Source organism: Sciurus carolinensis, unplaced genomic scaffold, assembly GCF_902686445.1.
Source record: "Sciurus carolinensis unplaced genomic scaffold, mSciCar1.2, whole genome shotgun sequence".
Lineage (NCBI taxonomy): Eukaryota > Metazoa > Chordata > Mammalia > Rodentia > Sciuridae > Sciurus > Sciurus carolinensis.
Window position 1 is genome coordinate 734,440 of NW_025920121.1, and position 13,986 is coordinate 748,425.

The 13,986-nt window shown below is 44.4% G+C and overlaps 1 protein-coding gene across 5 annotated transcripts in view; it reads left to right on the top strand.

The window, feature by feature from the left end:
- Positions 1-13,918, top strand: part of LOC124973778 (A disintegrin and metalloproteinase with thrombospondin motifs 20-like) — a 42,944-nt gene extending 29,026 nt beyond the window's left edge. For 2 of the 5 annotated variants that reach the window (XM_047537526.1, XM_047537522.1), the window contains one exon: positions 1,826-4,630. The gene's annotated coding sequence lies outside the window, so the exon portion shown is untranslated. Of the gene's footprint in view, positions 1-1,825; positions 4,631-4,772; positions 4,884-6,045; positions 6,168-7,147; positions 7,961-11,510; positions 11,714-12,356; positions 12,551-13,528 lie in introns of those variants that run through there. The other 3 variants (XR_007106708.1, XM_047537527.1, XM_047537523.1) reach the window with 3 other exon arrangements.
- The last annotated feature ends 68 nt before the right edge of the window (positions 13,919-13,986 follow it).

Below are 13,986 nucleotides of genomic sequence, written 5' to 3' on the forward strand. Positions count from 1 at the left end.
GAGTCATTTCTGCTATATATTTTGTGAGACATTTTATGTGTGAGGCTTAAAAAATAGCACAATATTTTGTAAAGAAAAACCTTGTGACTTTTGTCATATAATATTTAATAGGTTTGTTCAGAAATCAAAAATTCTATTCAGAGTTATTTGCATCTGAGCCAGTTAAACATATTTGTAGGCATCCTGGAGAAGTGGAAGGTTTTATCTTTAGATCTGTCATTGTGTTTTTTTTTTTTTTAATTCCCAAATTTGCAGACCATTATATCAGATGTGTAATTGGATGCCATTTAAATGACCCACTTTTAGATTTTAGGTATTTTTCCATTAATGCTGCATTTTTCACCACTTTGAAAAGCAGAAGATCTAGGGCCAACGTACCAATGATTAGGTGGAACCTGGTCTTCAGTTTGGCATATCCCTCCCTCATTATCCCAGAGGTCATCTGCCTAGTCAGCTTCCTTACTCCTATTACTTCCTCAGCTTCCATTATTACCACATGCCATATGTGAATCAGGGACACACGTGTTACAACATTGCATTCTCTGATTATCACAAGTCCACCTTTCACTTAGCCATGCCTGACACAGCCAGTAATATTTATAAGCAAGTGTTAGATTTTAAAAGGTTCTATTTTATGTGCTCCTTTCTAAAAGAGAATTAGCACACATAATTATTCATTAAAGAACACTGTGTTGATTGCTGCCCTCTGGCTCCAGGCTTCAGGGGGATGATCAGGGGCCCCTTGGCTCCGCCTGCAGGCAAGATGCTCCTGGGGAGCCCACTCGGCTCCCAAGTGCCTGGAAATGCCACAACTTCTCATCATCATACCCATGAATCTCCACCAGAGCAGGGAATAAAATATTTATTTCAAAAAATGATGAAGGTATGGAAATTGGAACTTTGACTATTTACAACTAAGAAAAATACAGGAAATTTTAAGTGTGAGTGAAGGTTAAAAATCATATAACAGGGACAAAACCAATTAGCAGTGACTATTCATAATTAAAACTTCATTGCCAGCAGACATGAAGACCATTTAATTCTCAGAAAAGAATTCAATTTATGCCAGTTACTTTTGAGGAGCTATGTATGTCTTTAAGAATATATCCACAGCACTTTTTGAAGCATATCCTCTGAAAGGAAATGTTGAAAATTTGAAAAGAGATCTAGTCCATGTTTCAATTTTTAACTTTACCAATTTCAAATGTAGCATTGAGTTAAACTTCTGGTCAAAAATTTGTATAGATAAGACATTTAAAAGTAAAGGACAAGTTTCTAAAAGTGCTCCATTTGAGAGTGTCTTTACAAAATGTCCATTATCCTTCAATTAAAAAAAAATTCTTCTTGTGCCCAAACATAACATTTTAATGATTGTGGGGAGGTTCTTACCCACTATTGCTTAATAAATATTTGGATATAGGTTTCTGGGAAGTATGCTACATGTGTAATTAAACTTCTCTAGCCAGGTGTCTACCCTGATTAGTTACCAGTGTGTTTATATTGGTGGTAAAAATATGAATATAGGGAAACCCATCAAAACCTTAGTATTGGTTGTAATGCCAGAAATCATCAATATACTCATTTTTCAAAGAACCCTTACAAAGATGAACAATGGGGGAAAGTGTTATTTTAATGCTCTAAGCTTAACTACCATCCAAATAATTCACAGGCAAAACAAGCCTTGCAAGTATAAATTATGTAAAGGAGCACTTAATCAAATTGCAAAACTTACTCAATAGAAGAGAATTCATATAGGAAGGGAGCCCTATGAATTTAAAAAATGTATTAAAGCATTTCATTGTTCAAACCTTTCTAAACCTCATAGATACCATGACAGTGATAAGCCCTACAAATCTGAAGAATGTGGCAGAATTTTTAAACAATGATCACCTCCTGTTAAGCATCAGAGGATTCGTGTTGGGGTGAAGCTCTGCAAGTGTAAAGAATGTGACAAAGCCATTAACAATTGCTCAACCCTTTCTAAACATCTCAGGTGGCATAGCAGTGACAATAAAATAGCTCATGTGATACTCAATACCAGATACTTTGTACTGGAGACAGATCCTACAAATGTACACAATGTGCCAAAGCCTTAAAGAATTTTTCAGTCCTTACTCAACACCAGAGTACTCATGCTGGAATGAAGAAGTACAACTGTGAAGAATGTGGCAAAGATTTTCATATAAGATCATTGCTTACTGGACGCCAGAGAATTCGTAGAGGAGAGAGGCCCCACAAATGTGAAGAATGTGGAAAAAGTTTTTTTCAAAGCCCAAAGCTTACTCTGCATGAGAGAATTCATACTGGAGAGAACTCCTACAACTGTGAAGCATGTGGCAAAGGTTTTCGTTACAGATCAAACCTTTTGATACACAAGAGATTTCATACAGTAGAAAAACCCTACAAATGCGAAGAATGTGGCAAAGTTTTTAGTGAAAGAGCAGGCATTACTGTACACCAGGGAATTCATACTGGAGAGAAGCCCTGCACATGTGAGGAACGTGGCAATGGTTTTAACCAAAGATCATCTTTTAAGGAACACCAGAAGATTCATACAGGAGAGAGGCCTACACATGTGAAGAAGTGGCAAAGGTTTTAAATGTAGATTATATATTAAGAAACACCAGAGAATTCATACTGCAGAGAAGCCCTACAACTGTGAAGCATATGGCAAAGGTTTTCATTACAGATCAAACCTTTTGATACACAAGAGATTTCACACTGGAGAAAAAACCCTACAAATGCAAAGGATGTGGCAAAGGATTTAAGCAAGGAGCACATCTTAAAGAACACCAGAAAATTCATTCTAGAGAGAAGTCCTACAAATCTAAAGAATGTAACAAAACTTTTAATGAAATGCAAAAACTTATTCATACTGGAGAGAAACCCTACCAATGTGGAGGATGTGGTAAAGCTTTTAATCAAGAATCCTACCTCATTTACTACCGGGGAATTCATATAGGAAATAATCCCTAAACATGTGGAGAATGTGGCAAAGGCTTTCATTACAGATCAAACCTTACTGTACACCAGAGAATTCATACTGGAGAGAAGCCCTACAAATTTGGAGAATGTGGCAAAGGTTTTTGTTGAAAAACAAACCATAATAGCCATCAAAGTATTCATATGGAGAGAAGCCTTACAGATACAAAGAATGTGGTGAATGTTTTTCTCAAACATGGCAACTTAAAGTACACCAGAGAACTCATTCTGCAGAGAAACCATAGAACTGTAAAGAATGTGGCAAAGCTTTTAGTGAAAGATCAAAGCTTGCTGAACACCAGAGGGTTCATACTGAAGACTGGCCCTACACATGTGGTGAATGTGGCAAAGGTTTTTCTTACAGATCAAACTTTATTCAACACCAGAAAAATCATGCTGGAGAGAAGCCCTAGCAATGTGAAGAATGTGGGAAAGGTTTGAAGTAAAGAGCACATCTTGAAGATCACCAGAAAATTCATACTGGAGAGAAGCCCTGCATATGTGAAGAATGTGACAAAAGTTTTAAAGGTCATATTTTAAGAAACATAAGAAAATTCATACTGAGAGCAGCCCTACAAATGTGAAGAATGTGATAAAGCTTTTTGTTGTAGGTCAGTACTTGCTCACCAGAAAGTTCATACTGGAGAGAAACCCTACAAATGTGAAGAATGTGGCAAAGGTTTTATCCAAAGATTATACTTTATTGACCACCAGAGAATTCATACTGGAAAGAAGACATAGCATTGTAAAGAAAATGGCAAAGGTTTTGATTGAAGTTCATGCTTTACTCTACATCAAAAAATTCATACTGGAGAAGACCTTTGTAAATGAAACATTTTGCCAGTGACTCTAAGGATGTTTAAACCGTTATTCCACACCAGAGGAATTATAGCAAGTAGAAATAGAAATGTTAAAAAAAGTGAAAAATTTCCCAACAGTTGTTTATTCACACCTTATTCCACCCCTGAAAATTTATACTTTGAAAATATAAGTGGAAAAATTATCACAAAACTTTTAGTCATCAAACATTACTAAGAATTGAAGAATTCATAGTGCATACAAACCCTAAAATTGTAAGTAATGTGTCCAAGCCATTAATCAAATTTCAAATATTCTTCAAAATATGAAATTTCATACCTGTAGTGAACGTGGAATAACATTTGTCCAAAATATATACCATTGATAACAAAATACTTAAAATAAAAATCCTTTTCAAACATAAAAAAATAAAAATAAAAAAAGAACACTGTGTTTTAAGTGTCCTCCATAGAAAAGTTGACACGTCTCTGACACACTTTTTATTTGGGGGGTATTATTTATAGGGAATTACAGCAGGTATGGGATAGTGAAATAAGAAGTCTTCAATCCATTTTATTCTTTTCCTCATTTTTGTGAATAAGGATAAGATAGTTATTCCAAGTGCAGATGTTTCCCACTTGTATGAATGGATGCTGGGTGTCGCCTGCTGCTTGCATGTGTGCATATTATGCTTGACACTAATATTGTACTTGATGAATGGCAGGAAGTCATTACTGAAGTTGAGCTCTTATTTTCTAGCAGCTGGGCTCAAGATCCTTGGTGTGCCTTCTGCAGTTCTGGCTGCGCTCTTCAAGTTCTTCAAGGTGACTTCCTGGTCATCAGAATCATGGTATCTGCCCTTAGAGCATGTAAAGCATTGTTTCATGAGTGTGAAAATGGTCATGTGCAAGGTTCCTGGGAGGAGAGATCGTTGATAATGGACTCTGTGTGCCTCACCAATGAATGTTTTTTCTTCTTTGGTTTTCAAGAAGAAAGTGCCTTCAAACACCTGTGCACCTGGGAATCCAGGCATCTGCTTCACTTCAGAAGAAGCATTCATGATTCATTTCAAGAAGACTTGAGCAGGAAGAACTGAGCTTCAGGTATACCGCAGGTACCTTGCATTGCAGATGGGTTAGAAGAGAGAAGAGCTGCTTCATGGGATTTTATCACATTTTTCCTGAAAGTCCCACACACATGGGGCTGGGGAGATAGCTCAGTCGGTAGAGTGCTTGCCTTGTAAGCACAAGGCCCTGGGTTCGAACCCCAGCACCCAAAAAAAAAAAAAAAAAGAAAGTCCCACACACAGGTGAGTCCCCACAATATTTAGAAGCCATTTACCAACCTTTTTAATGGAATTGAATCAGAACCCCTGATGATGTGGAAGAGCCATAATTAGTTTGGATGTTAATCATGTATTTCGTTCCTGAGCTCATTGCTCAATCCAACCATTCGACCTTGAATATGTGAGCTTCTCAAATCACAGGCAGTGCTCTTGCTTTGTGAGAACATCACCCTGATTCAGTGAGCCTGATGCTGGCTGCAGCCACTCAGTGTTCTTGTGAAGGCCTATTTGTGTGGCTGGTCTCTGGCATCCTCGTCCAGCCCTGCTTAGAGTAGGGGGTTAAGGGTCCAGGCAGGTACCTTGTTACTCTTGACCTCCATTGCCATTGGGCCTCTCCAGTGTCCCTGGACTACAGCCTGCTCTTGTGGCCTGGGCTCAGTGAATCTGAGGTTTGGAATCCCACTGTGTGTCCAGATTCCAGGCCCTCCAGGAGCCTTATAACTGGTACAACCTTTCTTAATTTTGTTTGGGAGAATTCTCCCACCCATCCTCCTCCATTCTTATCACACATTTTGTAACTTCACACTTGAGGACCTTTATTCATTGACTTAGTTCTCAGTGATGATGGTTGCTAAGACTTTGTCGCTCATTCAAGGTCATACCACTTGCATGGTAGGTCTAGAGCACTAATCTTCCTAATATAGTTTGCAGGACTCTCTCATTTAGGCTATGACTGCCTCTGAAACACACACACTACATTTGGAGTGTCAAAACTCTTGATATTGTTTCTTTGGCCAGTATGCGTTCTCTTCCAATTTGGAATGTCTTAAACATTCCCATTTGGATGTTTGTGGAGGTAATGCAGGAGAAATTTCGTTTATAGAAAACACAAAAATAACAGTCCTATTTTTTACACTAAGCACCTGTAATTAAAATCCCTTTTTTGTGCTTCTATCAGTTGCTCCTTTGAACTTTTGCAGAAAAATTTGCTGGAGTGCAAGGTCTCAAGAAATAAATGTCGGTCATTCTGTGTTTTGAAGTGAAGAATGTGTTCAGGATGTGAATGCTTTCCAACCAATGCCCATTAATGGCTTCATCACAGGTCAGTCAGAGGGTTCTCTCGGGTAAACTGTTTTATATCAGTAACACAGGCACCAGCCCCTGCAGTGTGTGCCTAGCCATTTCCCCACGTGGGCTGACTTGGCACTTTTCATTCCTCATGACTGACACTGTGTAGTCATTTGAGTGTGTCTGTGGCCCAGATGTGATCTGCGTGGCCATCATGCTACAGTCCTGGTGCAGGCAGGCCCTAGGCTGCTCCAACAAACCCTGCAAACTAGGTGCCATACAGCAGAAGAGAGGTCTTCTGTCTAGTTCCAGAGGCTCCAGGCAAGAAGTGTGGGCTCTCCCACTGCCACAGTCCCTCACAGGGTTCCCAGGTAGTGTTCTCCCCAACTCTCCCAGCTCATTCCCACTCTCCTGCTACTGCCCACAATCTGTTTTCCTTTCTGGGCCATCCAGTCTCTGCTTCAAACCTCAAACAGCCTGTTTACCCCAGCCTTTCTGGGTCTCTTTGTCCAAACTCCCATTTCTACAAGAATTGCAGACATTGGATTTGGGACCTGTTTAAACTGTGTTCCTTCATGTGACCTCTCCTTAGCTTCATCAGTGTGTAAAGACTGTTTCCCCACAAACTAGCACCCACTTTTGGGTGAACGAGAATTTTCAGGGGACACTCTTCTCTCAAGTACACTGGCCTTATTTCAGAGCTCTCCAAACTGAGACTTCCTGGTACCCCTTGTCCTTATTGGTGTCATGGTAGGTTTCATCTTCCTGACTGAGAGGATCTAGTGACCTGGCAATTCACTCTCTCTGAAAACAGCAACACTCTGCAGTGTTCCCCAAGGGCTCTGCAGAGCTTTGCATTTGAGCTATTCTCTGACATGTGCAACGTGTCCTAGAAAGTGGACTGTCCCCCTCCCGCCTGAAAGCCCAATGCTTGATACCCTTTGAAGTAAGTTGTTATTTTAGATTCTTTCTTTAGTGGGCAGGTGCTTGAATCCTCTCCTTGGAGGTTTGCAGGCCTAAAGTCCAGATGTGTCCGGATGTTGACTTGAAGGATATCAGCTCCTATAAGCCCTCATCTTGGTGGTAGTTGTTCCTCCCCTGGATGCAAAGCAAGAAAATGCAGTTGGCCCTGTGTCCATCCTCCTCCTTCCACATACCCAGCAGCTGCAAATCAAAAGTATCAGGAAAGAAATTGTATCCTGTGGACATTTACTTGTCATTGTTTCCTAGATCATACAGGGTTATGGAGAATTACATTGCGATTTTATTGTATTAGGTGTCAGAAACATCATTATGGGTAGAAGATATGGAAATACTCTGGCATTTTTAAAAGAGACTTGAGCATGTGAGGACTGTGGTGTTCTCTGTGCACTTGGAACAGACCTCCTGTGTATTTCCTGTGATGTTTCTGATTTCCAGACTTGAGAACCTTTAGGGCTTCACTGTGAGTCAGCCCCATGGAAATGCAGTATGTGGGCAGTCAGAGGTGGTGTGCAGAACCTCAGTGAGGGCTTGAAAGACCACATCCCACACCTCAACCAGGAGCAGAGAAGGGAGCCCTCTCCCCATGTTGTAACTTTATCTCTTGTTTTATAACAAGATCATGTCTTATGAAATTTTGCACACATTCTGAATAATTCCCATGCGTTTGGATGATCTGGGAAGCATAGATTTCATTGTTTTTTCTCCCATATGATGTGTTACCAGGTGGGAACTTGAAGACATGATCAGGCCATGGAGTCTCCTCATTTGGGAAGGGGCTACTCAAAGAAATCCTTGTTCCTGTTTTACCTTCTGCCACAGGAGGACACAAGAAGGTTTTCAGATGTGGGTACCTGACTTGCAGCCTCCAGAATTCGAGAAATAAATCTTGTGGTATAAATTACGCAGTTTCCTGTATTCTGCCATCACAACACACACAGTTCTTTGAGAGTCGATCAGCAATTCCCTTATTTTTAAATTCTGGTAAAATACACCAAACATCCCTTTTTAATTCAGAGGCTTTAAGCATAGGTATGTTGCAGTCTAGACATCACCACTGTCCCTCTCCAGAACTCAGGTGGACATACTGACCAGACTGACTTTGAGTCCCTTCTGCAGGCCCAAGAAAGGAACATTCTTCTTTATGTTTTTATGAACAGGATTATTGGGAATCTGAGTTAAATCCTACAAAATTTGTCTTTCTTGGACAATGTCATTTTCAAAAGGGTATGGCTCACCCCCACTCCTGGGAATCCAGGTCCACTGCCAATTCTGCAGGCGTGTCAATCTCGGTCTCAGTGTCAGGCAGTGGTAATTGTGCATATGAGCTGTGTGTCCAAGTCAGTGGGCAGCTGTGACCCCAGGATCTAGGCTATTGGATCCCAGCCTGTGGGTTCCCCCATTCTCCAGGTCTTTGCAGACCGATGTGCACCAAGGCCGTGTGCATGGTGGGTTCAGGAGGTGCTTGTAGGATGAGTCCTGAGGTGGTAGGAGGGGCCATCCCAGTGGAGGAGAGGACACTTTTGCCTAGCCAGGTGTTGTGTCGTGGGTCATGTTAGACTAGAAGTATGAGCAATGCCTAGATTGTCCTGGTCTCTGTGGGCCCAGCCTAGGAGCTGACAACTGGTGTGGCCTCCTAAATACTAAGACTCAGGAATCCCAGAGTAAAGGGCTAGTCCAGAGCCAGTGGAACCTGAGTGTCTTTAAGAGCACTTTTGTGCTGGGAGGCAGGGAAACATTGTTGTGATGACACCTGAGGCAGATATGCGTGCTTCAAGTCCAGGTGGAGATGCTGAGGAGCAGCCTGGGATGGCATGTGGCTTCCCCACCTCCACACACCTGGGGCATCCCGGGGCTCTGAGAAGCACAGCAGCAGGATGAGTACTGAGGGAGTCCACTGTCTCTGCAGAGTGAATGGGCTGTCTTCAGGGCCCCCAGCAATTCCATGTCACACCGTCTTATCCCAGAGTCCTGAGCATCTTGTTGAGGCTCAGTCTGTTGCCACATTTCTCTACCTTGCAGAACCCTCTTGGCTCCCTCTGCACTCATTTCCTTGAAAATCAAACCATGTAGGGTGGGCTACACATCATCCAGAGCTACCCAGACATATTCCACAGTGTCACCATCTCTTTGTGGGACATGAACAGTTGACCATAGCAGATTGGGGTGGGCCACAAGCACCCTGGGATCCATGTTCAAATCACATCAGGACAATCAAGAAACTGAGGAAGCAGAGAGGGAGGATTGATCAAGGCAGAGGGCTCAGAAGGTCAGAGTACAGAGTGCAATGGAGAGTTCTGGCAGGGGCGGTTTTGAGGTTTAGAAATGGTGTGCTGGTGGTGGCTGGGGTGTCTCCATGCTTCCCAAAGCCTTCACAGGTGGAAGATGCCCCAGAGTGTTCATGAATAGATACAGTGGGAAGGTCCATCGGTCACCTTTTTCCTGTTGAAGTATGATGCCCCCTTTGTGTTTAGGAGCATTCTAAGGGAAAGCCTCACTTCTGTTTAAAAAAAAAATTGTGGGGAGAAAAAAGGTGCATGGGCCTGTGACCGAAGGACATACATGTTCCCAGAATTTTCTGGTGGACTTAGTTGTCCATTCGTCCATCCATCCATCACCCACTAATGTCCTTGGGTCTTTCGAAAGTGCTCTCCTTTTCCTGGGTTTCCTGAAGAGAAATCATCTTGGGGTCTCGGGGGAATAGGGACATGTGTTCAGCAGAGGGCGTTGGTACACTGAGTATCTCAGAGGCAGTCCTTTTTGGAACCCAATGGTCCTCATTTTGGAATGCGCTAGGGTACTAACCATGGTTAGGGTGAGGACACCCTGGGACCTGCAGAGGGAAGAGGGACAGTGGAGACTGATATTGCTCCTGGATTTGAGAGGACTTAATTTTGTGCGTGGGAACCTGAAACCTCATTACCTTAGGACACACACACTCAGGTCAAGGTTTTGAGAGCAGTGTCCTTTCTGGGGTACAGGGCTGGTTTTAGCACCAGGAATTTCACTGCTCTCCATTGTAGTGGAGCAACTGGATGCAGGGAAGAGATCCTGTGGTCTTGCTTTGTCCACAGTAACCCATGTCATGGGTCCTCCCATCACCAGCATTTCTGGATAAAAGAAGCCACTCAGACAGGGCTTTCCAATGAATTCTCTTCTGTTCACTCATTACTGTGATCTGGCAGTTACACATCCAAGGGTCTTGTCAGCATGGATATGACTCAGTCACCACCATGAGTTCTACCTACAGTGGCTGCAGATATGCAACATCTGAAAGCAAATGCACATGAAAGAAAAGAGCAATATCCAAGGCCAAAATAGGATCAGGTGTGACAAGGAGAGCAGGAGTCACTGGGGTGTGGGGGATGGGCTCAGTGGGGTGGCATTGCCTCTGGAACCAGAATGACATGAGGGGGTCAGCCCTGCTCATTGTGGGAGCAGTGTGTTGGGGAAGGTGTGGCCATACAGAAAATGGGAAACAGGATTGAATTTGGCCACAGGAGGAGGTTGGATTCATGGCCAATGTGGCTTGGAGGGCACAGGCAGACAGGGATAGGCTAGTGTACATCCCAAAGCATGGAGGCTGCCTTGATGTCCACGGTTCTGAAACACCAGCCCTCTAAGCCATGACTAACAACTACAGGCATTGATGAGGTCAGTTTCTGTGCACCTGCATCCAAGGGGCTCAGCTGGACACCTGTTTTCAGGAGGCTGGAACTATAGCCTCCTTTGAGGCTCAGCTGGGAGGATCTGCCTCTGGGCTCATGCCTGTGTTCTTTGGAGGATCCCATTTGGCTGAGCCTTAGTGGTTCTCTGATGGGAGGATGGGACACTGTCATGTCATTCTCACAGGACGGTGTCCACAGGACAGCTCATGATGGATAAATGTTGATTGCCTGGATCAAGAATGAAAATGAGACTGGGAAGCAATACTGGAGATAGGGATCCAGAAAGAAGCCATAGGCTTCCCAGAACTCCATCCTGGAGATGATATGCCATCACCATTTCCTGCTTCTAGTCCAATGGATCCAGAGACAGAGTCTGATCCACCTCCAGGAGAGGATGTACTGGCTTTGGGCAGCAGGGTGCTGTGGTACCACAGAGTATCTGTGAGGCCCCCACCTCATAGCCTGAGAAGAGGCACTTGGGCAGTTTGAAGTCTCATGAGAGGCCTTGGGTGGTCTGTGCCAGAGAGGTCTGCCTCTGAATCTCCATCCGCTCCAGCTTGTCATGATGTAGAGTGGAAACAGCAGCCAAAAGGGATGGACCTTGTCCAGAATTCTATGTGGGACACAAGCCTGATTGAGTTGGGGTGCATTCTTTGTTCCCTTCTTGTGATTGTACCATTTCTAAGTTTGTGCCTTCATAACCTACGATTCCTGTCTGTTGTTTTCAGAGATAGTACAGGTATTTATAGGCAAATATATCCAAAGTCAATCTAGAAATCGAAGGCTACATCCATACCCTGAAATGTTGGGGACACTGGGGAACCCAAGAGCGGCACAAAGTTTGGTCCAGCGTCACACAGCTGGTGAGAAGGAGGGTCTGCTTGTGAATTCAGATTTGAATCCTCATGCTGGAACTCTATTGGGAGCCAAGGTGGGCAGGGTCTGGTGGGTGAAGTTGTTGGTGAACATGTGTTCAGTTGTGCACTTGATGTGTGTTGAGGTGGGAGCAATCAGCAGCCCTTGCGGTTTTGGGAGTAGTCTTGTGTGAATATGAGGCTTGGGTAGAGGCAGCACAGGACGTGACCTCAGTGCCTTGATGATGGATCAAATGGAACATGGAACCCTGGTAACCAGGCACCCACTTCACTGAGCAACCCATCCCAGCTCAGTCTGTTGGAGACACTGGAGCGAGAGGGATGTTCTCTTGTTGTTTCAAAAAATGTCGAGCCTTAGGCCCCCAGGAATCTCAGGGGGACCACCATGCTCTTGTGTGGGAAGAGGGGGTGAGGTTTCGTCCTAGACGCCAGAGTCTGGGGACACTTTCCCAGAGAAGCTCAACAGCAACACTGAGCAGCACAGGACAGGTGAGCAGAGTAGGCCCTCATTTAGGATCCCTCATGAATGGCCCACCACTCACACTCTGGCTCTGTGTGTGTGTGTGTGTGTGTGTGTGTGTGTGTGTGTGCCAATGAGAACTGTCCCATTCTGATGTTACTTCATTATATTGGGATAAAGCATTTTTCTGTTTGCTACCATTTCCATTTTTGATCCCACCATTCTTGGTCCCAAACCAGGGTGAAAATGATCTGTTTCCGAACACGGATGAGCCCTGTGGGATAGAGACGCTTGAAGGTAACAGAGAGGCAGAGCTCATGAACCAGCTGGTGCCTGTCTTTTTTGGTAGGAACCCCGACTGGGGCAGCACCTTCAGGTCTATTTACTCAGCTTTCATCACCAGCCAGCAGGTGCTGGAGCTGCTCTTCCCAAGGTAAGACCATACCTCTGAGACCAAGTGTACCATCACCTCATGCTTGGGTCTTGAGGAAGTCATGTATCTCTCAGAGAACCAAACGCTTTGTGAGACCTAGGGGGATCAGAGGACCAAGCTCATAGTATACTGTCAGCACCAAGTGGGTGGCGGTGGGGAGTTACCTTGTCTTCTCAGGCAGAAGAAATCACCCTCTCTCACCACCTGGTCCACAGAGGTGTGTGGAGCAGCCTACACACATTGGGCTCTGGTGTTTGAGGCTGTGTACTCAGCTCAATTCCAGGCGGGCTCAGTGAGCCCTGGGGTTTCTTTCTGGTTGCTTGTTCCCTTCCTGCATGGAGAAGCTCTGTGCTAGGGGCCTGACTTTCTTTAGGCCTTGGGGAAAGCGCTTTTGCTTTAGAAAGGATGTTCCAGATTCCATAGTGCTACAGAACTTCCCTTCTTAGTTACAGCCAGACAGGAATTGGTGGCTGGAAGCTCCCATGCCCAGTGAGATATGTGCAAAGTAGATGTTTGGTCTCCCTCTTGAATGAACATACAGAAAGCACCCACTGTGGGAAGACACGTTGAAAGGCATTATGACAATTCAGTTGAAAATGTGGTAAAAATCTGCTATCTTGTCTCTTTTGATGGTATCAGAAGTAGGCTATCTGCATGTGTCACCATCCGTTCCTCCTTTAGACAGGACTGCATCTTGTCCTACCCCAATGAGCATAGTAGACCAAGAGACCATCGTCAACATGAGGTGGAATGTGGCCAAAAGTGAGGGCTGCTGTTTCCAGATTAGTAAGCTGCCAGGTTGTAAGTTTTTTGTACAGAGAGTTGTCCTGTCACTGTGTACAGCCACAGTGTCTTGGCTGTGGTGGACTGGCCTGTGCAGAGACAGTAAGGCAGAGGCTGCCAAGGCCAGTTTTGGTGGTGGGGGCTGTGGGGAAGAGCGTCCAGGCTTCTGCTGACTGCACACCTGCTTGTTCACAGTGCCGTGCCCATCAACCCGGGTACCTGGATGGAGCAGTACAGCGAGGCTTTCCATCAGCCTCCAGGCCTCATGATTCTCCAGCTGCTGCTGCCTTACCTTCAACTGTACATGGGTGGCTTGAATCTGGAGCGCCAAGCACACCACCTGCTGGCACAGCTGGAGGATGGCAAGTCCAGCGAGGCAGAGCCTGAGTTCCAGGAGGCCCGGGGTGTGTACATAAGGGTCTTAATAGGTCAGAGTTTGGTCCCAGAGGGTGGAATGTGTATGGCTGCTGTTGAGCTGGGAACAAGGAGAAGCCATTTTCCACTCAGGCCATGCCCCTGTCTGGGAATAGGTCCAGCATGGGCTCAGGGGCTGAGATCTTCGTGGGAGACAGTGTGGATTGTCTGTTTTTGCAAAGCTCACGTCCAGTCTGTCATGTTGGAATCTTTTCTCCTCTAGCTACAGACTCACTTCC